Raw genomic sequence first — 27859 nt, 5'->3', positions numbered from 1 at the left:
CCAATGCACCAATTTGCTCTCCGATATAAACTTAAGACGTTGCTATGTAAATACTTACGATTAGCGAATACTTATTAATTTATTAAGTAGTTCTATGCTAAGTTATGGCAGATGTTTTCGATAAAAGTAAGCCGTTATAGAAAATGCTTAAAATGTTTGCGTGTTAATTCTTGTTGGATGTCCAGAATGGGGATGTCGCTGCCATTATGGAATCGATACGCCAATTCATTCATTCGCTCGCGCCTTTTATTCAAAACGATGCCATAAACGAATTTTCTACTTCACCGACTTAGTTTCGATCCTCTGTCATATGACAACTTCGCTAGATGTGACTATGGGTAGGTGGTGTGGTGGTTTTTGTATAATGTACTCGCTGTTCGGGCAAAGAAGGTGGTCGTTGAGAGAATTCAATTGGTGAAGGTTTTGGCTTAAGTTCTGGACATAATTACCGTGTATCTCCATACAAGTATTTTAGACAGCGCTGTGTTTTTAGCAAATAATACAAATACTAATTGAAATATCATAATTTCACATGTCTCAAAAAAAAGACACGGTCCTGTCTTCATATACTGGTCGCCAAAACAATCCAGTTCGTCTTTTCACAGGTAGAAACTGCTGCTTTTCCTGACTCGGAAGTTTTTATGGCAAAGAATTATCCTTGGAAAGGTAACTGAGATGGGGCTGACAACACACATATAGTGAACGTGGCTTTTTCAGATTTATAACGACATGGTGTGACATAATCACGTAAAACGTTTTCTTTTGAATACAGCACTACAGCTGAGTTGGCAACACGGGCATACAGGCTGATCGAAAAGTTACGCAATCCTATGAGATAAATTGATGTCTAGGTAGAATTAAAACAAGAAAGAAAAATACGTTTAGGAGTAAGCCAAATTTCTACCTTGGTGTTGGTCAGCGTTTTGCAATATACGATGTCCTCTTTGAAAATCGTTAGTATATTTTTTCTTTTCTACGTTTTGATTTCGACCAGCATCGACCGAAGTTGGGTACATTTTCCATAAACTGAACAATTTCTCTGAGAACTCTGTGTATGATGTTTATTTATTGAGTTATTACATATTTATTATCACTTGCCTTGGATGTAAGGCAAGATAGGCTTACAGAGTGAAAAACAAATTTGCTGTATAATTTTCTATTCATAATATAATGACATTTTTGCCTAATAGAAAGATAAATTTTATATAGAAAAATATATGACTTCATAATAGAAATGCAAGTCTTTACTCGGGGAATAGTAATTTTATTTTCAATCAATTAAAAAAAAAGTGAGCAGATCCCGAGAAAGTATAAGAACATAAGCTATCGATAAGCTTACTGTGCGTTTAGTAGCACACGCACGCCGTAGAGCTACGTGTGCGTCGAGGGTGCTCCTTTTATTTATGAATATATTTTCAACACTATTTTAATAGGGTTTTTTTGTGCTGGTTATTTACTGTTACTTGATTTGTTATTTTTGTCTCGTATGTTTGAGAGCTAGCGGATGTCTTACCTTTGGAAATGTAACTGTAGAAATCGTATCATAGCGGCCCGCAAACGAGTGATACCTTCGGTCTGTTCCTTATTTGTGAAATTTCTACTTAATTTTATGCCTTTTGCTCTGTGAATGTATATGTCCATTAAGCGATGTCATTTGCAGTCAGCCTGTTGGCAAGCGCTCGTGAGACTTATTTTGCCATGGCAAGGCTAATTACTGTTTCTTCGCATCAAGCGGGCTATGTTTTTTTTTTAATAACATGCCCTAGGCAGACTATCTATCTTTGCTCTGTAGTCTCCTCCTGCGATGTTTCTCGTACAATTTTGGTTAAGCTTCCCGAACTGAGAACTGCACCTAGAAATAGGAATCGCTCCTTATTATCGTTTATAGGGCCCCATAAAATGCGTTTCATTATTGGGCGCTCTTCTTGGAATAGTTTCGGTGTCGTAGTTGTCAGTGGCGCGCTTTATTTAACTGTGTTATGTCTCGATCGAATGGTAAATTTGACAAATTATATATATATTGGTAATTGCCCCATTTATTTGCATGCTGATACTGCTACCGAGGTATGCATGTATCTCGTAGCTATTGAGGCAACCATTTTTTGTTTTAGTGATTGTACAACCTGAAGCAGGTCTCAGTTGTATCGTCCGCAAGTAACATCTTGAATATGATTATTGCGCTAATGAGACGTATTGAATTTTTCTTTGTGTTGTTACCACTAAGATTAATCGGTGGGGGGTATCCTCTGATCTGAGCATATTTCAGGCATAGAATTATGCGGAGGTACTACGCATTTTTTTGTACGGGTAGTATATAGGAGCCGCAGTTTAAGAAAGTCGCCTATAGCAACATATCATTTAATTGTCGATTTAATTTGGTGTTTTACTTCGCCAATCATTGTGTTCTAGTCAACAACTATGGAGGACGGATTCGACGAGGCTAGAGCCATGTTGACCTATGCATTGAACGGCTCAAATCGTTATCTTAAAACTAAGTACGCAACGCATCGTTTCTACCATAAGCCTCAGCCTTATGCCATTCTCTATGACCCAAATTAAATGTGTAAATATATCAGACGCGGGCAGCGGTGTGGTAGGTATGTGTTGCTTCTCTAATGTCCCATGTGATCCCATTAGGAAACCAGCACCTTAACTATGGCAAAATATTTTTTCCGATAGTTTCAGAATGACTCACGAGTCTTTGACACCTGACAAGGAGAACAAATTTTATTTAACTAAATTTAACCAAACAGTTCTCCGAAATAGTATTTAGTGCTATTTTACGAACTAAGCGTTTATCTTGTAGTAACTTATCTATATAGAATATCATAATAAAAATTATTTCTATAAATCATTATGTAGATGCGGAATGAAATTCGGATGTAATAGATTAGGCCGTAATGGATAGGCGTTCGTTCGCTCGCTCATTTCCACCGGCTCTTTTCTATGGAACTAAATACATCATGGTCAAAAACAGATCAGGCATTATCTAATGTGTTCATACGGGGCGAGCTCCACTATAACTCTTTTCGCGTGAAATATATTGCCAGTTTTTATGCGATTTCTGAAAGACCTGCTGATGCTTTCCAAGCGGCAAGTCAAAAGGTTCTCTGCAGAGTTCAGATTTAAAGGGCTTATAGATTCATTAAAGTGGCCTGAAGGCCATTTTTAACACGCTGGGATTTTTTACATAGCGGCCTTTTCGAAGAGCAAAATGTCAACTGTGAATTGCATCGCACAGGCAACCGACAACTATTTGTGTTTTTAAGTACGTTTTTGTATTTTTTAAACCCAGTAACCAGCCAAAAAGTGTAATTCCGTCAAAATGTTGCTTTCTTTGAACGACATCACAATACGTCTACGTTAAGTCATATAGCTTAACGTACGGTTACTCTCGTTATTAATGGATTCAAGAAAGAATATGCTGCAACTACCTAATACGCATTTAGATCCTAAAATCGCACGATGCCTATTTTGAACAAGTACGACCACTAGAAGTGACTCTTCTAGCGCTGCTAAATAAATAAATTCGATTTAATTGTGCTTCGCTTAGTGCAATTGTCGATTTTGGGTTAGGCTTTCGTCGGAGTTCGTTAGCGACTCATGGCCATAAATTTACCACTAATCTAACGATTCTGGTACGAACCGGCCTCCAGAGGAACACAAAAGTTTAAGCGACCTGGCCGATGTCGTTCCACGAATGGCTTCAAAACCTCACAACGTGAGCTGCTTGTTTTCATTATTATCGTATAATCCACGTAGCATGTAGGATGAGTCACAAACTTGGACGGATTACCCCAGAATACATATATCGAAGCCATATGCAAATATGGCAGCGCTCAGTGTGTTCCTACAAGTCCCGTACTAGACGCAGTAGGAATTGGATGGACCCGTCTTTAAAAGATACTTGGCAGTAACAGCGTTGTAACTAGAGAGCAATATTGGTTATATATCAACGTGCCGTTACTATTTTATTTTAGGTTTTCCCACACCTCTAACTTAAATTCTATGTTGCCATTGCGTGTTTGTGTCGAGGACTTTTATGCCCTCGATATAAGCAGCCGCGCGTCGTCGTCAAAATGGGTTTAAATAGTATAAGCTTTGACTCATTAAGAGATAAAGCCGTCATAAATGGTTCTCCCTCATTTTTGTGCCGCCGTAAATTTTTTATCATGCGGGTTTTAATGTTGCATCTAACCAGTCACATAGGTTATGATAGCATGATTAGCGTTTAAAAGATGACAAACATTCTTTGGATTTTAATTGATGTAAGTTCCATAACTAAATGTATATAAATATTTTCAATTATTTTTCCTTTTTGTAGGACATTCCCAGCACAGCTTTCCTTTCAACTGCGCAACAGACACTAGTGGGTCTATACAAGCCGCATACTGATACCGAGCTATGTTTTATGGTTTCTCTGATGTTGTCAACAGGTCGTTTGGTCAAATAATCTGATCGACTCGTGCTAAGGTATGCTATTTCACTTAGCATTTCGACCTAACCTAGGATCAATCCAGCATTTATTCGTCTAGCAAACCTTGCTTGCTACAAATTCCGAAATCGTCGTTATGTACATTGCTGGTTCGCCTTGAAGTATTTCCACATTCAGCTTCGGTTCGACGTTAGCCACACATTACCTGAATGTGCCAGTAATGTTCTCGTTGTTATAGAACGAAAATGTCTGTGACGAAAGTGTGCTTGTAGCTATATGAGGTGTCCTATTCGTAGGTTCAGCCTTCTCTATCGAATCCTGTTCGATCTCTTTCGTACAAGATTATATATCAGTGACATACGGTCGTGCGACCCACTGTTACAAAGCGACATCATGATCTGTTTGCTCAATGTACTTCGGCAGGAGTGCGGGGGAGGGTTACCTGCCAGGAGACAGGGGTAGGCCATTTATTCATTTGTTAGTTGCTCATGTCGTTGTTCAAACAGCCCCAGGAAATGCTAAGTCGGTGCTGGAGGAGACCGACGAGCTACTGCCATGGCCGTCACCCACGCGGCCGCCGCCATTGTTGTTTCATTTATCTCGTGTCAGATCTACAGGCAGCAACGTGACGAACGAACGTTGCTTCGCATAACTACAAATGCCAGCCGACAAGACGCCCCTTCACCAGTGGTCCATTCACTACGATAATGACACACACGTTGATGGCTGCTACGGAAGTATGTGATATCTGTGAGGGTGCCGATGAGTGGGGCATGTAAATAGGACACTAAGCAGCCGATAATGAGTGATCTGTCTTTATTGACATGCTCTTTCGTACATGGCTTCTGGGAGCGGGAACGGGAAAACAGACGTAATCTCCGCGAGCGTGATAGTTTCGCCAGGTGTTCTGTCTGTGAAAAAAAAAAAACTAAATAGGAAACTATTGTTTTTTTTTTAAACTATAATCATTGCTATTCTTCATTATTATCGCGTTTAGCAATAGGGAAATTTCGTAGCTCAAGAGAGGAGGTATTGTTTGTCTCATTGTTCAAGGTAAGCTGGCTAAGCCTAGAGTACCATATTCCTTTAGACGTACAATTTTAAATAAGCTGATTAACTAACAGCAAGTTTTCTACAAATTACATGTTGCAGGCCTGGTATATAATGTGCCGAGCCATATATTTAAACTATGGTAATAGATAAGCTGTACATTCTGTATACGTTGGATGTAAATACTTTTAGCGGTATATAATTTAATGAACCTGCTCGCTTATTCAAAAAAAAGGTATCGGTTGTGCCGTTAATCGATAACGCGTCAATTATCTCTAAAATATATTAAAGAATTATCTTCTCGCTCAATATAAAAAAAAAATCATAATCTAAAGTCGTTTCACTATACAGCCTTGTAGACAGCGGGCTAAATGCAATATTTCCAATTCCCTATTGAAACTGTCTCAAGTTGCCCACTCATTAACTATTCTAAACCTCTTCTCCTATCCACGTTGCAGCTGATGGGTAATAATGTGGGTCCAACTAGTTGGGTTACGAGTAACTTTGACTCACCAACCCTGTCACTTAGATATGTCTAAACAGCGTAATTCGATTGTCCTTGGCTTGACTTCAGAGTGCATTTAACGATCCCCTGTCTATCCATATGGAACCTGCTAAAAGTGTCACATTAGACCAAAGTGTTCCTGGCATAAGAATTCAACGCTCTTTTAGCTAAGTACTTGTCTGATTATTCGCTTTTATTCCGTTGTGTTAATTCTTTGCCTTATAGGTCGCGCTTTTTTCCAGACGCTACACCAAGGCCATTTCGAAAAAAGGTCTTTTTATCCAGCCTAATAATGTGATTGTCTGGTGGACGTGGAAAAATGATCTAGTTACATTTTACAAAACGTACATATCTCAAGTTTCGTAGGCACTCAGCATACGACGTTAAGGTTGGAAATCACGAGCAAATCTGACCTGCGCGCAGTTCAACCTACCTTATACTGTCATCCCTGTACCAGGAAACCTAGTGGAAACGTGAACTGCGAAACCTAGCCTACGTACTTGAACAAAGACCTAGACTAGCTTCTACACATTCGACGCTTCTCCTCTGCAATGCCTTTATGTGATGTTTGCGCCTGTGTGAATTATATGATTGGATCGAAGTTTCGTCGGTTGACAGTTAGTCGGTCGACCCACTTGGTTAAAAAGGTCGGAACTAGTTTAGAAACGAATAAATAGCCAGAGACTTTTGAAGTGAAGCCTGTCTTGGCGCTTTGGCCTATACTGCAGCTTTATACAGATGGATTCGCGAACATATTCAAGCCAGGAGCATGAACGAAAGAGGAGGATAGCGAGTTTACTAGAGCGGGAAAGGCTGAATGCGAGATGGAAAGGCGCTCTTCTCCACGCGGGGCGTCAGGTCTATTTTGTTTAAAATGCACTCGTTAACGAAGAGACCACTAATTGAACGGCGCCAACGTCGTTGAGGAGGTAAGGCACAGTGTGATCTCACTGCCGAGTGGGAAGGCCGGAAGAAGTGATCCACACGAGGTGGAATCCGAGCGATCCGATCGACTGTAATAGATTGTGATCGCCCTAGAATTGGATAGAGGTGAGAATCGTGGAAACGGTAGGATCCGTTCGTCGATATGGAACTATCGCCAGGTTGGCTGAGGAGGCCGAACGGATAGGGCCGAATCATGCGCTGCAGGGAAGAGACGCCTGAGTCAGGCTAGAGGAATGCTTTTTGCTTTGAGACTGATTGCTTCAAGTGGCAACCGGAATCGAGGACAGTGAGGAGTCTAAGCGCGAGGCAACTCGACAGAGAAGAAGACAACGGCATGTCGACTTCTGTAGATTATACAATTAGCGTACTTAACGAACTAATGACAGTGACACTTTAGCGAAAGACGAACGCCGAAAGCTTTCGGCCCTCGACTTGCCCCTGCCGGTGTCACGATCCTGCCATATGCCCATCACAGCACGGATAATGTGCTGCCAGTTAATTGGCCAGGGTTTACTGGCATGAAGATGGTTGTATGTTGGCATTCGCGTTTTTAAGTGGTCGAAACGAGTGGTAAAAAACGACTTAATTACGAAACAAAAATGAATTAATTACGTAACAATTACAAGTAGCTTAATTATATACTTACGTCGCGTCGCTGTATAGCACGATATTAGCATCAAGTAGTATCGTTTGTTGAGTTTTTTCAAGTTGATAAAGACGCGAACGTCAGTGCGCTTGTTAGCCTTGCGATAAAAAAAAAAGAGGCGCGCTTTACCCTGAACTGGAACCATCTCGTTCTAGAAAAAAAACTTATTGGGAAAGCTAGTTTTATTAAATTGTGGTATGACAACATTTTTCTCTAATATAAGTTACTTCCTACTTCTGTGCGCTCAGGAGGTTCTACGTTCTTGCCCTCGTTCTTCAATCCAAACTAAAGCAGTCTGAATAAGAGCATGTTATTTGGCCAAGAGTGGTGTGTTCGCCCTACTGGTTTGGTTTGCCCCGGTGGCTTTATAACGAACTAGTTCTTTTGCAACGCCAGAGGCCGCACCCTCTCTCCACAATTCGTTGTCCTCAGCGGTCTTGGTCCTCGCCTCAGCGGGGCTGTCCGGATGCACAGCATTGAAGTCTTTCTCATACATCGCAATGAGTTGAACATGTGTTATGTTATCCACCACTACTCGTTCCCGGCCGCCGGCCTGTCCTCGACCGACAGTTTTTACTCTTCCTACGGAAGTGCAGCATTTGCAAAACTTGCGAACAATACCGAAAGACCAGCCCACAAGGGCCGTGAATGACGTCTTGACATTGGCGAACGGACTTTTTGTGCGTCGTCAATGTTCCCATTTCACGTTCATTCGCTCCGCCCGGCCTCTTTCCTAGTGACTCATCTTTCGCCCTATCATTTCGTCTTGTTCCAATGCTTCTGCAGACGCAACGGCGGCAGCAGTGGGGCCTTTTTCACTCGTTGTCTCCTTCAACACGTTCGATCGTCAAATCTTTGCCTTTTTCTCTGCACATTCGTTGCCTTGTCGTAGATGTCGTTCTATGCATGCACATGTGCGTGAGCGCCAGTATTCTGCGTGTCCTGCCGAAAGGACGCGAGAAAAAACAGCAGAATGAGCAACCATCGACAAAGGCAATGTAATAATAGTACGCTTCGCTTAGCTTTCCTTTATGACGATGCATTCGAAACCGCAATGGCGTTCGCAGAAATTCGTTGACTCCCGTTTTAACCCTGTGTTCTCCGCCATCGTCCGTCGAGAACAGCAAAAGACGGCGGCAACGGGGAACGTGACAAAGTGTGCCAAAAGGGATAGAGAAAACTTCATAGCAGCAACAAACCCACATATCACCAGAATCAAACACCATTGACACAAGATATAACATCGACGCTTCTGCTACCGCTCCACCGTCAAAAACTCAGGGAAGCACAACATCCGGCGATCCGTACAGGCTGAGAAAATGAAATTGGATTCCAGCTTTTCCGTTAGCTAGCTCTGGTACACTTCATTTTTTGCCTGGTACTTTTTGCGCTTTTTTGCGTAGACCAGCTTCTTCCTACTCGCCGCAGAAGGGTGAAGTTCGACCGTAAACCACTCGAGTACGATGGGGATACCCAGGGAACTGTTATTATCCCGAAAGAAATTAAGCTATTGTGAAAACTAGAGATTATAAATGGAAGCAAACGTCGAGTATAAGCATTTGCAATATCCTAATCAAATACGCGGCATTCTGGCGGTTGATTCTGGCTTTGACACTGATATTTAGTATGATGAAACGATTGGCAACCGCCGTGTCAGAGCCATGGTCATGTTGTTTTGTTATTCCAATAGGTCCTTCGGTTGCAGTAGAGTGTACCTTAAAAAACGTTTCGGATCTATGTCTTTCATTCCCCAATACTTCAGTGCGTATATGATTGGAACATTATCCCGCTGATTGAGAATGAAGCCCTTGAGAGGGAACGTTTTAATGGTCTGTCACAAAATTGCAAGTCACAGGTTGAAGAGTCGATCGCTGCGTCTTGTGCCCTTGACCGTTAAGCAATAGATGTCAACTGAATTTAGAAATCAGAAGGCGAATTTCCCCTATCTGGACATGTAGGTTCCTCCAAAATGGAACCTACCCTCGGCGTGTGGCTCTAGCCTTCTGTAAATGACGCAAATTTATCAGCCGCGTAGAAGAGCAGTTTATGATTTACAGTTTTTTTTTTTATCTCCGATAAGAAGCGAAAAGGGCCTGCTAGGCACGGATAAGGCGCCGCAAAAGTGCCAAATATCTACAATGAATTTCCATAGAGTAACGATTAAGAGTGAACGTTTAAGAACTTAACGGACATGCATCTATGTGGTGCTGTAAAACAATTCGTACTTATTCGATTCTGTTCAGCGATTAGTCGACAGAGTGTTTAGGCTCAGTCCTAACAGGACGTCATGTTAAATGTCCCCTAATTTACCTGTTTACGTTTCGAGACACTTCCTAATTACTGACAGCTTTACGCTGTTACAATGCAACGCAGTGATAAATACTTCACAGGATCGCGTTTCGCTGTCGCAGTTCAAGTCGTAATGGTGTGCACTTAGTTCAGTAGGTGACTGTATGCCGATTTGGACGATTACAAAGTTCAGCTTAATATATAGTGCAGCGTTCGTTCAAACGAAGTCCGGATAGTTCCTCAGCATCGTACAAGATGACACGCTATATATATATATACATAGATGTTTAAAAGAAATCTTCTTAATGAATCATTCGCTCGAACCTGAGCTGATTACTCAATTGAACCGCCATTCGTTTTGATCACGGCTATAATCGCGTGTCTAAAGTGCTCACAGATTCTTCTTCGAACTAGCCTAAACGTATAGCTCAAGCGATTCACAAACAGCTGCAGCGAACGGAGTGAAATATAATTGAGCGGAGATGATTGTTTGTTTCGGTTTTCGTAGGCTTGCGGTAATGCGCCTGTACAACTGGACTGGAAAAAGAAAAAGGTAGACGTACTAACCGCACAGAGATTGACCGCAACTCTTAGAATATCCTAATAAACTCTTGTGTTTACGCCTATACCCGTCTAAAAGAAGGATGACATTGCAATGCATCTCAATACTCAGAACATAAACATTAAGCGAAAGTTCCCTTTCGCCGACAGGCATATTCTAGGTTATCAACAGCTTCTACGATTGACTTTGTATCCACCTGTGAAGATTCTTTGCTGAAAAACTGAAGACGACCTGCGTTCTTGAAATAATCCACCGGTATGTGATAGTGATCAAGTACCTTGACTTCATGGTCCGCGAGAAGCTTCAGTTTGATAGGGTTTGTTTGCGAATAACTCGAAAAATGGTGGTCCTGACACGTTCGGCTTAGCGGCTAAAACGTGCATAAAAAACCCTGCTGTAACTTTCCGGTCATACGTTCCCATTCCGGTGCGTGGGAAACTGCTTATGTTTTACCGGCGGTACGTTAAAACCTGTTTCGAGTAGTTAAAGAAGTTTACAACTCCTATGGGGGTTTGTTGAACGCAAACGCAATGGACAATAACAGATTTTCATTCGCCCATAATTCAGCTTATTTTTCCATTTCTTCTAGGAATAAGGTAACAGATGAAGGCCTGCCCACCACGATAGACTGTTCCAGTGTATATATATATGCTTACAATCTGACGTTTGCTTCATGTGGGTGCCCGTTTGTACTTTTCGAAGAACGAATGAAGTGTAGGAAGTGTAGCAAATAGTTCCAAATATAGTTCACATATATCTTGCTTTACGATAGCCCTTACGGCTGTAAGGGCCACAGTATTAATGAATAGCGTTGGTCCGTAGGACAGCCACTGTGGATGGACTTCGAGACACCGGTCCATCCGCTATTGGAAATGTCGTTGGGATCTGTGGAGCTTGAAGTCGATCACTTTGTCGCCAGAGCTAAAAACGCCTTTCTCTTTATTTTAATTACCCAATCGTTGTTAGGTATCATTGAACGCTTACGAGAACGTGTACTAAAATACGTCAATAGAATATTCATTTAGTATGCTTGGGCGTGTTTTCACATTACGGGTTCACCGATGCCTAACCATAGTGTACGCACACAATCGTACAGATAAATCCTTCGGCATAATCATGTGCAGTACAACGAAGTACACAGCGGTTCAATCGTCTCAGACCAAAAACCCAGTCGTGATATTACATATCATTGCCGTCCCCATAGGGATTTCAGTAGATTCTACGCGAGTGAGTCAATCACAGTAACAACAACGACAGCATCTTGGTAACAATAGCACCCAAACCAATATGGTGACACTCGCCGGAGCGCCGAAAGCAAAGCACAAGCTATCAAAGCATCTACTGAAATATCGCGTTCGTCGCACATTGATAGAACAGAACAGAATAGAAGCTGCTCACTCCTTCAGACACTCACTATTATTACAGACGAATTGAGGTTCATAGAGGACCGATTCAGGGGAATCCCATTAGAGGCAAAGAGAGTTTACAGACGGGCGGTCGGTCGGTCGGTCGGTCGGACGTTCGTTTAGGGGGAACACGGGAGCCATAAGGATGGTCGTATATGTATGTTGTGGCTAGCTAGAGTAGTGATGGCGATAGTGTTTTGATGGACGGATGCTGACGGACCGAATCAACCAAAGCGTATAATACGAAATTCAATGCTTGTTGTGTGTTGTCAGCTAGCTAGCTAGCTAGCTAGCTAGATAGCTACTAAGTCAGTAGAATCAGATCAGATAAAAAGCGACACACACAGAGAGGAGCGAGAAAGATAGCGAGAGAATCTGAAGCTATGCATATTCATGACATATGCATTCTGTCACGACCGATAGCCCAGTGTGCACACCGCCTAACAAAGAGCGGAAAAGAGGCTGGTAGCACAGTGTACTATCGTTTGCTAATGTTATTGCGGTGAATGCCGCCGCTGCCGAGCGTTCGGCATGGGATAATATCTTGTCGCTGAACGAAACGTAGTAACTGATGCACCGGCCTCAACGATACTCGCACTGCGTCAACATATGACCATGTCCCATAGTTATTATGCACACTCGAATATCGATGAACATAGACATACATGTCTTTCTACGTTCAATGTGTTTGTTGACAGAATACAATGCGTCTCGTATTAGCGAAACGGAATAGAAGCCCAGAAGCAGAAGCGCCAAACCGGTCCCTACTATCAAAACGCGACTATGACGGTAGCATTGAAAGAACCTTCTTTAATTTGAAACCTCATCGTCGATCTCTTTATTGCAACGATAGGATTATGACCCGTACACACCCACAGTCAATGCAAGAAAAACTGCGGTAACAATCCAAAGATTAGCAATTTGTTCACTCATACTAAGCACATACGGAAAGAAACTGTGCAGAACGAGGAAAAAAAACATACGGACAGCTGAAAAGTCTTCATTTTACATATGCGAGAATAGCAGCTAATATACAGAAATATATTGCAATAATGGGCGTAATATATTGTGGGCTCTTTTATATTTCTTCGATAATACAGCATAAAATTACAGCATTGTATGTGGGAAAACATAATTGACCAGCGTAATACCGCCTGATCCGACTCGGTCGTATCTCTTCTTAGATATGTGACGTTTCTGTATTTCAGTAGTCAACTACCTTCGTTCTGTCCAGACCCAGTGCTGGCAGACCTGCGGATCAAACGCGATCATATATCTCTCATTCATCATTAAAGTTTATTTCGACACGTCGTACCTAACGTACTGAAATGCCTGACTTTTTATTTCAACACGGTTCGAAAAATAGGAGCGCTACCTGTTCACTTAACTAGAACTGGCTTATTTTAACATTGTAGACAATAAAACCATGTGTTACAAACCGCAAGTTCTTGTTGCATCTCTTGCACTTACACTATGGCATTGAAGCATAACATTCTAGCAATATAACAATGCTTATAAGGGTACCCCTGACAAAAATGTTCCACACAAACCTACTCCTTGTTCTGTTACTTTATACACGTCCAGCTACTTTAACAGATTTAGAGTAATGACTTTTTTCCTAACAGTCAAAGGATCTTTACCTCGCCTCTGTGTATATATATATATATATGTATCAATAATTATGTTCACGTGCCATAGTATCTCTCTTTCCATTGTCTGAGGCAGGTTTTTCTCTGTCTTTCATAAGCATCACCGCGTTTCTATCCAGTTAGCGAGACATCGGAAGTTACTTTGTCGCGATGAAAGGCCCGCAGGAACGCTGTCCTTACAGACGCTGACATCCTGCGTCGCTTGCAATGGAAGTACCAGCCGCATGCAGTGGTTAAGTGAAAAAAACAGCTATTTAAGCGCTCCTAAACACGTCGTTCCCGAGACGATGAGATCACCCAACGGCCTACGCAGGATCAGAATGGTCGGCAAGCGAGCACCGGGAAGCAGATAGTTAGAGAGCCCCAGGCCATCTTTTCTTTCGATGAAGATGTCGATGGCGACGCCGATGACCGGTCAAAGCATCGGACATGGTCCCGATACGAAGTTGCTTGTTGTTCAAATATTTCATACTTCTCAAGTACGTTTCTCTCGATGAGAAAAAAGATTTCCTATGCAAGCTTTGCTGAAGCAAGACGCTATCGAACTTTCAGCCCCCTAGAATATGACGCTTTAACAGCAAATAAAGTTTAGATAGGAGATGTCTTATCTTAGAAGATTATCTAGATTAAAATTTTCCTAGAAGTTAAGCTTAATGAGATTAGATAAAACCAGAATTGGGAATCGGTGAATTATCTATCTATATATCTTTAAACTGATGGAAAAAATTACGTGATACAACTCAGATAATAATGGGAACGATAAAAGAGGGGAAAAAAAGAATGCTCATACGTGTATTATTACCGCCGTCAACTATTATATTTACGATGGCAGTTCGAAAGATCCTAAGATGGCAATGGAATACACATAACAAATATGATATACTTCCGTGCACCGATTAATCCCCAACTTTTTGACTGGCTCTCTATTATTAAGACACTCTAAACGAAAATAAACAGTAAGCTAGGAGTTTTTATCGTTAAAATCGGCTTACAGGTATCAAATCCACAAGCGGATAGCCAATGTTAGCTCAGTTAGAATGGATTATAAATGCCGATCTAGTTACAGGTGCATCGCACTGCCTTTCATTCCGTGAGGTGGGCTAAATCTCAAAGTGTCTGGTGGGGTGAGGATGGAGTTCCGGGTTGCAAAGGGATTTAGACGCATACGTGGAATAGGATTATGGACGAGCCCGCACGAAGCTTCGAGTGGAAAATACGGCGAGATGCAGTGTGCAAATGTGCAGTGTCCGCTAGATACCTTTCCCCTCTTTCCGGGGCTTAGCAATAGAATTAATGCGTTGCGCTTTACTCGAATTAATTGTTAATTACACCATCGTGTATTCGCCAGGTTAGTCCATTCTAACAGTAACTCGTGTGAGGCCTATGGCGAGCTCTAGGCGTTACAGTTCTTCCACGTCGCACATGAATCTGATTCAACAGCAGATCTAGTGAAGGCGAAGCTAGCGAAAGAAGGAACCTTGAACTAGCCCTAAGCCGCCCGTCGAGGAAGCAGCAGGTCGCTCTCGAGTAGAGACAGGTGCAGATTGGGCACGCGTGTGTAACGATGGGCCACAGATTCATCAAACGAGCTTAGGTAGACAGTGAGTGTCCTTTGCCAAACAGCCGCAGAACAGGTAGCTGAAATTGCGGGGGCAGCGTTGCAACCGCGGAAAAGATCAGACCTTTCACGCCTCACAGAACGCGCTCCATCTCCAAGCGTTGACGGTGTGTAAGTTGTTATGGGTGAACGGCGAGCGGCCATTGGCACCAGGCTGGAAAAAGTACTTCCGTTGTATTCGAAAAGAGTTACTGCTAAGTATTAAATGACTGCATGTGTAGTATACGTGAATTTTATTATGTTTACTAGACAAAGTAATAATAAACTAGAACAAGACACGAAAATGCAGGACGTACATATGTCTTGAGCATTTTTTTTGGAAACCTTTAAAAAACGTGTTTATCCTTAGAAGTTTCTGAACAGGTCACGACACATGCTGTTTCCTTATTTTACCTTATTTTTGCTCGTCGATACATGGTCCAATACAAAAACGTTCTATCAGACCAGTGTACAAAGCACAATATCGGAGCCACTGAAACAAAAACAAAATTCCTTCTAATATAAGCTATAAATAGTTCCATTATTTACGACTACACAATTAATTGTTAGCTCGATTGATTTTTTGAGTTTACAGTGTCTAAAGAAATAGTTGATCTTCTACAGACTTCGTGTGCAAAATCGTCTATTGCTTTATTCCGAGGCGATAAGTATATTAAAGCAGCTTAAAGCGTTACCTACTGAAGTCTTACCTCTAGGCATTTGAAATTTTACCACCCTGAACGGGTAGTGCCAATTACTCTGTGACTGAGGTACGAGCCTGCTGCACGCCGTGCAATAGGCGCTACAAAATAAGCCTAGTTTCCTAGGTTGTTTCGTCATTCGGGTGTTGTCATCGTCGCGTCGAAGCGTCCCAGGAGTGTCCTTGACGTCACTCCCCCTTTGTCTTGTGTACCATTTACTTTTGCACACACAGGATACTTAAGAGACACGATTCGCGCTAGTCCCTGATTTTTCTCTCGCCTGCTCCATAATAGCGCAGCCTGCGCCCACCTATCCGCTTCTTCAGGATGTCACCTTGTAGGGAGAGGCTACAGCCCCCCCCCCCCCCCCCCCCGCCCGTCGGCTTTCATCTCCACAACCCTTTCAACAGAGAAACCCAGCCGGGCCCAACGAATCAATAAGGCGTCTTTTACTTAACACCACATTTCACCTTAGTTCGGCACTCCTTTAGCAGTGGCACTCTGGCCGCGTTTGCCTGTTTCCTCGATAGCCGCTATCGAATAGCAGCTGCTTCCGCCATCACCTACATGACCGCCATGCTCCGCTGCTCCAGCCACTGCTGAGGCTGCTAGTGACTCTATAAAGCAGAAGGTACAGCAGCTATCAAGTTATTCACCGCTCACCGCCGCCCGAAGGAAGAACCAGCCAAGCAACAAACCAACCTTTACCTTGACTGCGCAGCCATTCTTCGACTGCTCTGTCCTGTCCTGCGCTACCCTGCCCTGCCACCTACACCCCTCTATTAAACTGAATGGAAGACTCACTAGAAGATGGCTTTAGATAGCGATACAAGTTCGGAGAGAAGGGGGAAAGGGTATACTTGGAGTGGTCCGCTAGACTGACCAGAGGAAAAAAATGAAAAATAAACTTGACGAAACTGGGTAGGCAAATGGCTGACATACGTTGCCCTTTCAGTTTATGCCCCGTCAGGGGAACAGACAAACAGATCAGGACAGGATGCGCAAGAGATCTGATTTTCTCTAAAGAGATATTGTCCTTAGGGGTATGAAGAGAAAACAACAGTAGCATAAAAGATAGTAGGGGTAAGAGTTCGAAACGATCCATAGACAGGCTCTAGAAGGCGCTCTTTGAGGAGGAGGAGGAGGAGAAGAAGCACGCGGTGAAAGCTCTGATGAGGAAGGGAACTGAAACGGCGGAGAGTCGGCAGCAGAAACGAGGGCGCTCTGGGGGTGAGGAAGAAAGGTGTAGATAATAATAATAAAAGTAAATAATAATAGCCCTCTGGGGAGGGACTTCTCTCATTGAGTCTTCCATCGTTCAGCTCCGGTAGTCTCTATCACCATTTATTTAGTAGAGTACACCCACACATTGGCCTAGTGAAAATAGGGTTGTCGGGGCGGTAAGCTTGCGAGCCATGGGGCCCCTTGCAGTGCCCAAACTCGCTACCGTGCCTTCTTCACACCTCTCTAAACGATTCCCTAAAAATCCTTAAAGCTTAGGATACGTACATACGTTCAAACAAGGCTCAATTTCTAGTCGTTCTATCTTGGATTTGGCGCAACCAAATCTGGATAGATGAATCGACGTATGGAGGTGTCATTTCCAGTTGTTTCGTTAGCGTCCTTTTGGACACAGCGTACGGATTACCTCGTTTTGCATCTAATGAAGATAAAAGACATTTAGAGAGCATTTTCGATTGGATACATTAGCACTCAGACTGGCTTGACAGCTGGTATTACGTGACCGCGACACGAGAATATTAGGCTTAACCTTAAAAGAACTTTGGGAACAAAGGGCCACTATCATCCCACGTGAGATTTGGTGACTGGCAGTTGCGGCGTCGTCGTACGATCTAATCTGTTGCACAATGATATCTCTTAGTCAGAAGTTATTATTCCTAGGCCGGTATACATTGTTATGCTTAGCCCCTGACCGCTATCTGAGGATATTCTATGCATTTATGTATGAGTATCGACGGGAGTAGATTTTTCTTATACACACACTTGCGACATGGAGAACGTACACCCACATGAACGATCAGTGCAAGCCTATTCTGAGATGGGGAGTACAAGCGTCTCACAGCAGGTAGTCGCGTTGTATATTGTATTGATGGATGGCGCAATTTGGTTTGATGGATGTACTGCCAGTTTTCGCTTAGATTTCCAATTATTCTCATTCTTTCCCGTCCTCTATAGGTCGCGTCACGACCGAAAGCAAGCGGACGTATATATGTTCCTATACAAGGGTTTTGAAAGGCGAAGAGCTCGATAAGAACCAAGGCAGATATGAGTAACAACCAAATCGAACTGTCAACACCAGAGAAAAGAGGAATCATATGGAGATGATCTCTAAGGAGGATCTCGATGATCCTAATAACGGAAAATATAGTAACGGTAGCAATAAACAGTCGAAGTGGTGGAATAAACAAAACTGCTATGTCTTGGAGGGTTTCGTATCTATATTTAATAGTCCGAACTTCGGACTATTAAATTTTTAAAGTTTTGTATCTATGCATGCACAATTCAGGATGCTTCGATATCCTCAATAGAAAAAAAATCATGACAAATATGCTGCTGGGCTCAGCTTTATTTTCATAGAAAGCATTTTAGTCTACGTGTAAGGCACAGTCTTGTGTAAATAGCCTCTCAGGCTTGTCACAAAAACCTCATCAAGATCATACCAAACTGCCATAATAAGCAATCTCTCACTGTAAGACAGGCTTACTTTTATTGCTCTGATAGTTTCATGTATTACAATTGCGTTAATTCAGCCATTCGTTCCTAACACGAATTTAAATAAACAAATTACCGTACTTGATATTTCTTGACAATATTTATAAAATCCCTGCTTTATTAGATGCATTTAAATTTCTTCCGATTTAAACGAATTCACTGGAGGCATTGGAACGCCTTGTATACATGAGTCATCCGTACTAACGGTTTTAGCGATTTTTTTGTATGCTTGAGTTGACAAAAGGACGTATAACGAGAACGGCATATCCGGAAAAAATCTGTTTAATTCTGAAAATATTGAATAGTTTATTGAGATTCCAATGTAACACAGAGGACACTTTTATTAGCAACAATTAGGGATCTATAACAGCCTGTAAGGCCAAATGCAAAGGTTTTTTAGTTTTTTCGAAAGAAAATTTAATGTTCTATGCCACTAAGGCCAAAAATCGTTGACAATTTTTGAAAAATATCCATATTATTGCATCGCTTATTATGTTTACATGGAACTTAGTGTTTTTGTTTTTCTTTTTTCGTCCGCAGATAGCGAGAGAATTGCAAGGGAATAAAAAATAAAGCGGCAGTGCCATAAAGACTGCTTTGAAAGAGAGTTATGGGCCGTCTGCTACAAAGTTACGGGACGACTAGGAAACGATACTGTCAGTCTACGCAAGATAATGGAATCAAAGTAGCAATATAATCTGCCTGGCGAAGCAGGGTAATGGGAGAATGCACTAACCTGACAACACGACTCGGACAAAAATATCTGATTTACTGATCCATCTTAATAGAAAAACTTAACGAACAGATAAGTCTAACTGTAATCAAGTACCAGGAATAGAATAACATCACGCTAGAGCAACTGCAACGAGTTAGGCTTTGGAACTCGAACTCAGACCGAGTTGGACCGCATCTATAATAGTTCGGTGGTTGGAGTTTAGTTTAGGCTGGAAAAAGGCGATAGGGTAATATTGGGTGGAGTCCAGTTTGAATGCTTGGTAGAAATCATGTAGGTGTGTGTGAAAATACATGATAGAAACGGCCAGACATTGTACGTATGTAGTACTGGTCATTACTGAATAGGCCAAATCACAACAGGCCAAGACATTATGGCTTAATATTACAGTTATATTCTAACTTACACACAAAATAAAATCCATATATAACATACCAACATAAGATTTTCCATCTATGCACATGATTATCGCCGATACAATTCAAAATCGTATAAACACGCGTAGTAAAACAATTGGTGCAAAGGTATTATTTTTGCAATCCTTGTAACTTGTCATTTCTGCACGACTCGTTGCAGGTTGATTACTATATGTAGCAAGTATCGTTTACAGGTATCCAGCGTTGCAAGTACGTTATCTAGCGTAATCGTCTCGTGGCTTAAGGAATTTGTATGAATCATTTGCGTCCTTCTGTTCGTTTCCGTCTCAACACATACTGAACGTTTCCTATTTTATCCTTTTTCCGTCTCCCTCACAACAGTGAGTAGCTCTATTTGCGCTCAAAAGACTTCAGCGCCGCTTCTTGTGAGCCTGTGAATTTATAGCTCAATTTGAGGCTTTTTGACTTGCTGCTGTTGGTACCACCGTTACTTTTTCTACTGCTGCGTCTGGTCGAGTACTGCCATTACTACGACTCCTACTTCAGGCCTATTTCAACTCCTGCCGACCGCATCTCTGCAGCCGCGACCGTCCTCTTCGCCATCGGCAGCCGCGGCGACAGTAGCAGCAGCGCCAACTCAACGGGTTAGTACTGCCTGGTCGACGCTTTTGCCAAAGGGTGGAAGGCAACCTCCGCGTACCGACTCCCGGAGGAATACCACCTTTAGGCTCCTGGTACGATGCAACGAGCGACCCATCTGAGTAGGCATCTGGATACTAAACGCGCGCACACACGTTGAGCAATGAGGGTTGCCTAAGCAAGCAAATCAACCCTATCCTGCGCGTGTACGCGTGTCAGGTGTAGTGGCGGCGAGCGGACAGTCGGTTTTACCTAGCGTTGGAAGCCAGAACCTACCGAGTGAGCAAAGGAAGTAACCTAGTCGGCGTCATTGCGGGAACGCGGGGCTAGCAGACCCTATGAAGGGGGGTGTAAAATGCATTCGACGCTCCGGTTGCACCGTGACGAGAGGGTGAATCGTTAACGGGTTTACATGGTGAGCTATCTGTATCATGCTCGGAGAAATGTTCTCGTGAGAAAATGTATAGATTTTTCGAAAGCGTGCGGTTCGGTAGTACGTATTCAACAGTGGCAAATATGTCAGTACGGTAGGTAACTTTGTTTCGAGATTATGATATAGGTACAGCTAAAAAGAACAGAAAACCAATAAGGTAACGATTGCTTAACCCTATCCGAAGCAACTGCGATTAGAGTTTAGTTGTCTCGCGGACGGGATGAAAAGGGTTTAATATAAATGTTCGCCACATTTTGGCTGTCTAGCGGCAGCTAAATATATTGGTAATACTCAGCATGACGCAAAGCCATCGCGGTGTTTATATAGCGTGAACTACAAATCCCAATACATAAAACGTCGTATTCGAAACCGTTCGTGTAAGCAACGATCTTCCTCTCGTTTTGTGTTTCTCTCTTTTCTTGATCTCCGATTCAGATTGCGCGACCATAGCTGTGTGATAATGCTTGTAACATGGCAAAGCGCTACTGTTTGGCAATTACTGGCTTAAGAAGGTTAGTAGGACAAGGATTTTGCCATCAAAAACGGAAGGCGTTATTTAGCGCGGGGAAAACTTGGTGTTATTAAGCAACTTATACATAATTATGAACTAAATTAGATGCAGAGTCGACAAAACGGACCTCGTTTAAACCGCATCCGTTCGATCTAGTTTGTTGTTCAAGACCAAGATAACAGACTAAATTTAATCAATACATGATAATTTTTTCTCTTATACTTTATATATTATAGAAATGCAAACCGCTTTTGATGAATTTTGACCTTTGGAATGATTCTTCGTTCACTTAAAGTCCACAAAAAACAACTCAGTTTACCAAAAAAATGGAACTTCCGGCTTTTGTTCAATAAAAAAAAATCACCGTTCGGCGTGTGGACGTGGGATTTTTTTTTATAGATGTAAGCCATAGCAACATGGCTATACGAACATTCACTGCTGTGGGCACTGACAGAAAAATTCTAAATGCGGATGATAGTGTTTAGTTGACAATGGCGATATATTTTTTTGCTAAGAATTAAAAATAAACTAGGTAAACGCTATAGACGTCTCTTTATTTGATCACAACTTATCGTGCAATGTGTGCTTTTCGCAAGAAGACAAGAAATTGTTAGGAAAACAGTGCGCTCATTTCTACCTCAGGATCAGCAATAGTTATGTTAATGTCAGCTCTGCTCTTCGATGTTCGTGAGTCGAAAGTTACCAGGGTCGAAAAGTGGCGGTAAATCGTAGACGTTGCCAGTTCTCCTAAAATTATATATATATATGCTTCCTATACTGTATTAATTAGTAACTCTACTGTATGAGTTAGTGGAGCAAAAGCAAGCTTTATCTAATCTTACTGGTAGGCCTCGTAGCAGGCGCGTACACCCTTAATTTAGGTAGTTTAGTAGTTAATAAATAGGTAGTGATAATTTAGGTAGGGGGATCCTCAAGCAGCGGGAAAAAAAAAAAAAACGACAGGATAAGAAAAGCTGACGCGTCCGTGGGAACCCCTTCTACTTAGAAAATATCAATTGCAAGTTACAATGTGAACCATTTTAGTGTGGGAAATACTAGATAAAAATGCGCTTGTTAGGGATGTTTATTTAGTAATTAGTTGAACACTTTAATCAAAATTATTATGAGTTTATCAAAAACAGTTATTAGATAACTGTTAATAATAAACTCTTCATTGTAATTGTTTCGGATTTATCGTTGTTCAGGTATCAGATATTTTATTCGTTGAATCAATTAACGTATTTCAGAGTAGATACTAACCGTAATCGAATGCTCAACGGCGATATCGGATTTAATATTCGGTAATATTCGAAATAGACTACTTAAAAGGTAAATGTGGCATTATTGAGTAAGACCTTTAGGCGGCATGATTATAGTTAATTGTCTATAAGAGCTTGTAAATTACAAGTTGTATCTTTTGTAGTGGTTGTTAATTGACATTGCGTCGCTCCTATAAATCGCTCCAAGTAGTAGACATAAGGATGCGAAACTTCATACGAAGTTTCGAGATTAAACGGCATTTACTATACATATAACTCGTTTCATGTCGTTAGGAATAAATATAGGAGTATACGATAGTGTGGTCGAACATACGTCAAACAAGGTGTATATCTATGTATACCAACTGAAAAGATATTCAAAAGCGTCACAGCTTGGAGCCAGATTAACTTGCTGGTTTAACCCGTACTTAGGTCGCATGCGTTTCTTCCTCACACATCGATACTGTTTAGTTTATAAAAGCTTATATCAATCAAGCTTAGTTTATATCAATCGGATGGCTTGAGTATGTCTGGACAACCTTTGATGTCTGAACATTAATGTGCGTAAAAATTGTAGTTAGACCTTCCAGTTAAGATAATTAAGCAATCGTACGATTTGTCCATGCTCACTCTGACCAAAAAGCAATCAATTCCAAGTGCGTTCAAGTTCTTCCGAGGTATTGCAACTATGAGACAGTCGATGATGTCCTGACAGGAGTTCCGTCAAGGCTGAAAACGCCTACATTCGCTTTGTTCCTTACATCGGTGCAACTGCTGTGAGTCATAGGTATATATGTAATTGGCGGGCTTCGAAGCGGAATCTAAATAATCATCACCATCTGGAGTTCTGCTGTGAGCGTGAAAGTATTTCTGAATTTTGAAAGGGTCTCAACTTTTCCTTAAGGACACCAGACCGTTTCTTCACCGCACCAGCAGGCGTGCCAGAGGTCAGAAGGAGATTCTGCTCCTAATAGCTGTCGGTGATAAGACAATCGAGGCAGATCCTGAAATAGTCCCTTAAAGTAATTTTCATCGGCGCCCATGGTTTTTGTCGAAATGAACATTTCGGATAACACGCACATCCTGAAAGATTTCCTCCAATTTTCAGCAATGATCACAAAACTATGGATGAAACCTTGGCGAGCTTTTACTAAATGCAGTTTTGCACCCGACAGAGCACCAACTTATCCTCACAGACAATCATGACAATTCGTACTAAAACCGCTCCACTCTATTTTCACATAGTTGGATTAAGAGGCTCAGACTTTTTATATTGTTTACCTAAAGCTAAATCATTTGCATATTTGTAATAAATGGAAATCAAAATGTAGCATTAATACCTTAAAAGCTGGGTAGGCATTAGTTAGATTTTATGCGCTTTCAGTAGAACTAGGCCCAACATGAGTCCTATGAAAACGGGCCGATAAAGTTTGAGAGAAACCGACGGCCTGCCCCCTAAGGCGCACCCTTTTTCACTCCCGCGTTTACGTAAACAATTTTTCCTATCTCGGGAAGCTTTTTTCACTCAGAGGTAGAATCTTTTGATCGCATGCTACAAGGAGGTGCAGTAAAGCAATAATAGCAATGTCTAGCACTAGGAATCGTTGCTTTCTCCCAGTGTCTACTACTCGTCACATTTACTCGGTCTATTACTTGATCTCAATTGGCGCAAGTCATTCTTGCACCCAGTCGTGCTGTATGTTACAATTTAATAAATGTTTACGTTCAGGCACACTTCCAGCGCAGTGCAGAAAGTGATGTTTGAAGGAAAAAGCGGTCCAAACGTACCGCGATAGAACGAACATGAACATTTATTATAAGCTATTCTACGGCTTGCTAATTTTAAATTTAAATAGCTACTTGGAAGGTTTCAACGGACCTAAAAATACGTCCCACAGAAACGGTGTGTAGGACACTGTAGCCGACGTCGAGTGAACACTAGTTGCGTTGGATTTTAAGGCAGTCTTTCCTTCGGTGCCAAAAGGTAAGATTATGCTCACGTTGATTGAGATCGATGTCCCTGTAAATATGTTCTACAAAGGAAAAAATAACCATGCGGAACGGCCGAACTTTTATACAGACAACCTAGGGGGACAACTTCTCCTCCATCGTACTGAAGGGCCTTCTTTGTCAAGTAAGATGACTAAGGACATTAGCTGAAGTCATTTTGTACATAGATGACATAGTGATATACGGGTGAAAAAGGTTTCATGTGCAACCAACTCTAGCCGGTTCCACGCGGTGCTCACGAATTAAGGATTGGCCAAAAACTTGTACTCACCAGGTCGCCTCTTCTTAATGTGGATTGGCTTCCGTACTTGCGGTTGCTCTGCTCCGCGAGCGGTAGGAGCTCTCACTGCTCACGTCACCGAAAGGTGCAGGAAGCCAGTATCGGCTACGTGAGCGATCAGATCGACTCATTGCTTGCCCCTCGCAACCCTTCTCAGCTTGTTCGACCTCTTTCGAAGATCTCGCACGGGGGCACCTAGAACAAGTGAATCCCGTTAAAACCTTTTCCCTTAAAAGACACAGAACGAGCGCCTTGCATATTTCCTAAACCAGCTCGCCATTGCTGTCCGAGGATCTACATCGTCGCTTTCAACACTTGGCAACGGAAACCTTGAAAACCTTTAGGGTAAGAGATTAAAAATTCGCAAAGATCCATGGAGATTTCTTTTCGTCGCGGGTGCGACAAGGAACGACGAGTGAAAAAGGACAAATCAAAGAATTCGAGATGCCGGGAAAATAGTGATATATCATGCCGCTCGTTGCCACCTGGTACCATTCTTAAGTTTATTTTGCGAACTCGACAAGATTCGTGTAACTGATATGACGCCTAAATGTTTTAATGGAACCTTATACTCACTCTGATCTTGGGATACCTGCATATATAACGTATTTGACTGTAAATGCAATCTGTAAAATAACAGCCAAGAAATAGGACTTTTTTCCGGAATACGACTAAGTTGGCTCAGGCTCAGAATCTTCAAAATGTTCAAATGTGACACGAAATCGGCCAGCCTAATTGGCAGCCATGTTTAACTAAACACGAAATTAAAAGAAATAGATGGAAGCTATGCGTTCATTTCGCTTCCATTACGGACATGTGCCATTTCGAACTTCCATCAACTTAATAAGTTGTGCATATGCACTAAGTGCGAACATTAGTATGATAGATACCGCGCTTTTCCAGTGTCTCTACATGACCCCACTAGAAAATCTAGCATTTAAGACATATTGTTTTTTATTTTCCTCGCATCATCCGTAGAGACTTGCCGTGATCTTGGCATAGATCTCTAGCCGTTTAGATTAGAGATTTCACAGTTCATGCAACAAAAACACACTGTGGGTATCCGCGAATAGGATCTGCAACAACATTTTCAATACTTCATATTGAACAAGTTTACGTAGCTTTATAGGCGCTTATTTATACCAGAGTTATGATTAGTTATAAAAATAATATTTTTTTTCTCTTACACAGGATCTATTGTATTGTTTTTGATTAGTTTTCTTTTACTACGAACTTCAAGTTGTTTGCATCCGTAATTCTTCATCGCATCTTGTGTAATAAGTAATAGCGCACTCGGGGGCAGACGCGTACAGCGCGTTAACTAAGAGAAGATGCGTTTCTATTAGTGTTTATATATGAGCGTTTAAAAAGCTCGTATATTATCGTCGTTTTTCCAACTGATATACTACTTTGCCTTGTTTTAGCAATATGTCGTCTGTGGTGCTAAATCTGGTCAGGGCGTGACTTAAATAAATCAACGAAATGATGAGCGTTGATTTGCCAGAAGCCCTGCAGTGCTCGAAATTTTCAATTCCATTTAATTTTTAACTTTTTTTTTTTTTTTTTTTAATTTAAACACAAGCTCAAAGGCCGAGTCGGTCTGAAAGCACTGAAATCAACCAGGAATCACACAACAACACATCTATCCTATTATAAATTGACTATACGCGGTGCTCAACAAATCGTAGTGACTTTGATGGGATTATTTTGTGCTTTTATATACAGCGGATAGAAAGTGGCGAGGAATCCAGAATTAATCTGTGATGATAGCTCAGGACGTTTCCACGTAATGCCTATGCACGGTTAACGGTCACTTCTAATCCGGAAAACTGACGGTGTCGTACATCCGTTAAATAGCTTGCAGTATATATAATTATGAAATAATGTCAATTCCATTAAAAAGGCTCGATTTTCGAGTATCCTGATGATAGACGATCCGAGTGACATCGTGGTGGACCGTTGATATCATATTAAAACTCTGATCCAAATCACAGTAGCTATCGCTTCGTATAGATCGCTTATAGAACTATCGCTTCAAGAAGTAATCTATCAAAATGCAGAAGTATGTTACAGGAAAAACTCTTAGCCCGAAGACGACGAGGCCGTATGAAGTAAAGCCAGCATAGTACGTTGGACGTCATCTAAGGAAATGTCTACCTCGATTTAACATTTGTTCAAATGTTAAGTTGTGAATGGACTTAACTGAACCATTGTTTCAACAAGATTGATTGAGTTGTGCGCCAGATTGGTGGGGTATAGCTAGGTTCAATAAGAAAACAGTATTATTTTATAATGTTTACAGAAAGGCTAAGCGTATCATAGCTACGCGCGATATTTGCCAGTTCCCTTGTAAGATCACAGATATATACGTTAAGCGAAGCTTTGCAGATCTGTTTTGTACAGGTCGGGTAGCCAATAAAACAAATGGCATGCAACCTGTTTTCTGAGACGCTGCTACGCAGAGGCAGTATATTAATCTAGAGGATAACGTAAATCGCCAAGCCCTGTACAGTTCCACGTGTTACTTAGTGGTCATTGACGAATGGGTTACCAGTGTCGATAGTTGAGCAGCAAATACATTTGAGCCGATCGCAAGCGACAATAAAATGATTATAAAAAGACACGAAAGATGGTGTCAGTGCCCTTCGCGACATCAACTAATGTTACAACGAAGGCGCTTCCTCTACCTCAGCAACAGGTGATGCACGTGTAAATATCGCAGAAAGCACGACCGTTCAAGCGCTGGCAGAGAATGTCATACTGCGAGTTTTGCTTAAAAAGGGAAGCACCAAGCTGGCACACTTTGCAGAACGCTGGAGTACCGCGTTTACCCTTACGAGGCCTTAAGCGATGGTGGAAAAATAGAAGCCTCAAGAACTATCGACTGGGGAATTATATGCAATGTCCGCCAGAAAATTTTTATGGAACACCACATGTGAGCGTAGTCAAATCCGATTCATAGATACACCAAGTGATAAAGTTACGTATTATGAGAGAAACTGAGGGTAAGACAAAGGGGTCGTCCTGCGAGGGGCGTTGCAGCATTCGATACAGCCCAGCTATATTTAACGGTCTTACTTTCAATGGAGCCATAAATAA

At 41.8% G+C, this 27859-nt stretch overlaps 4 long non-coding RNA genes across 5 annotated transcripts; 1 reads left to right on the top strand and 3 right to left on the bottom strand.

Annotated features, from left to right (window-relative positions):
• The first annotated feature begins 357 nt into the window (after positions 1–357).
• LOC147754617 (uncharacterized) lies at positions 358–7517 on the top strand. 2 transcript variants are annotated; one of them, XR_015317356.1, is made up of 4 exons: positions 358–666; positions 4437–4473; positions 4942–5488; positions 6216–7517. It is a non-coding gene; the product is annotated as an uncharacterized LOC147754617 (long non-coding RNA). The 2 variants fall into 2 exon arrangements; XR_015317355.1 differs by lacking the exon at positions 358–666 and having other exon boundaries at positions 4289–4473.
• A 5385-nt stretch (positions 7518–12902) lies between these two features.
• On the bottom strand, positions 12903–14880 carry LOC147754616 (uncharacterized). The gene is made up of 2 exons (XR_015317358.1): positions 14480–14880; positions 12903–14056 (listed from the first exon to the last, which is right to left on the bottom strand). It is a non-coding gene; the product is annotated as an uncharacterized LOC147754616 (long non-coding RNA).
• Positions 14881–15148: 268 nt separating this feature from the next.
• On the bottom strand, positions 15149–15936 carry LOC147754615 (uncharacterized). The gene is made up of 3 exons (XR_015317357.1): positions 15795–15936; positions 15499–15577; positions 15149–15259 (listed from the first exon to the last, which is right to left on the bottom strand). It is a non-coding gene; the product is annotated as an uncharacterized LOC147754615 (long non-coding RNA).
• A 5861-nt stretch (positions 15937–21797) lies between these two features.
• Positions 21798–25311, bottom strand: LOC111254215 (uncharacterized). Its single transcript, XR_002674972.2, has 3 exons — positions 24752–25311; positions 24350–24503; positions 21798–21958 (listed from the first exon to the last, which is right to left on the bottom strand). It is a non-coding gene; the product is annotated as an uncharacterized LOC111254215 (long non-coding RNA).
• Between the last annotated feature and the right edge of the window lie 2548 nt (positions 25312–27859).

This window comes from Varroa destructor, unplaced genomic scaffold (assembly GCF_002443255.2).
Source record: "Varroa destructor unplaced genomic scaffold, Vdes_3.0 BEIS01000007.1, whole genome shotgun sequence".
Classification (NCBI taxonomy): domain Eukaryota; kingdom Metazoa; phylum Arthropoda; class Arachnida; order Mesostigmata; family Varroidae; genus Varroa; species Varroa destructor.
This window is presented reverse-complemented; position numbering and strand designations above follow the sequence as displayed.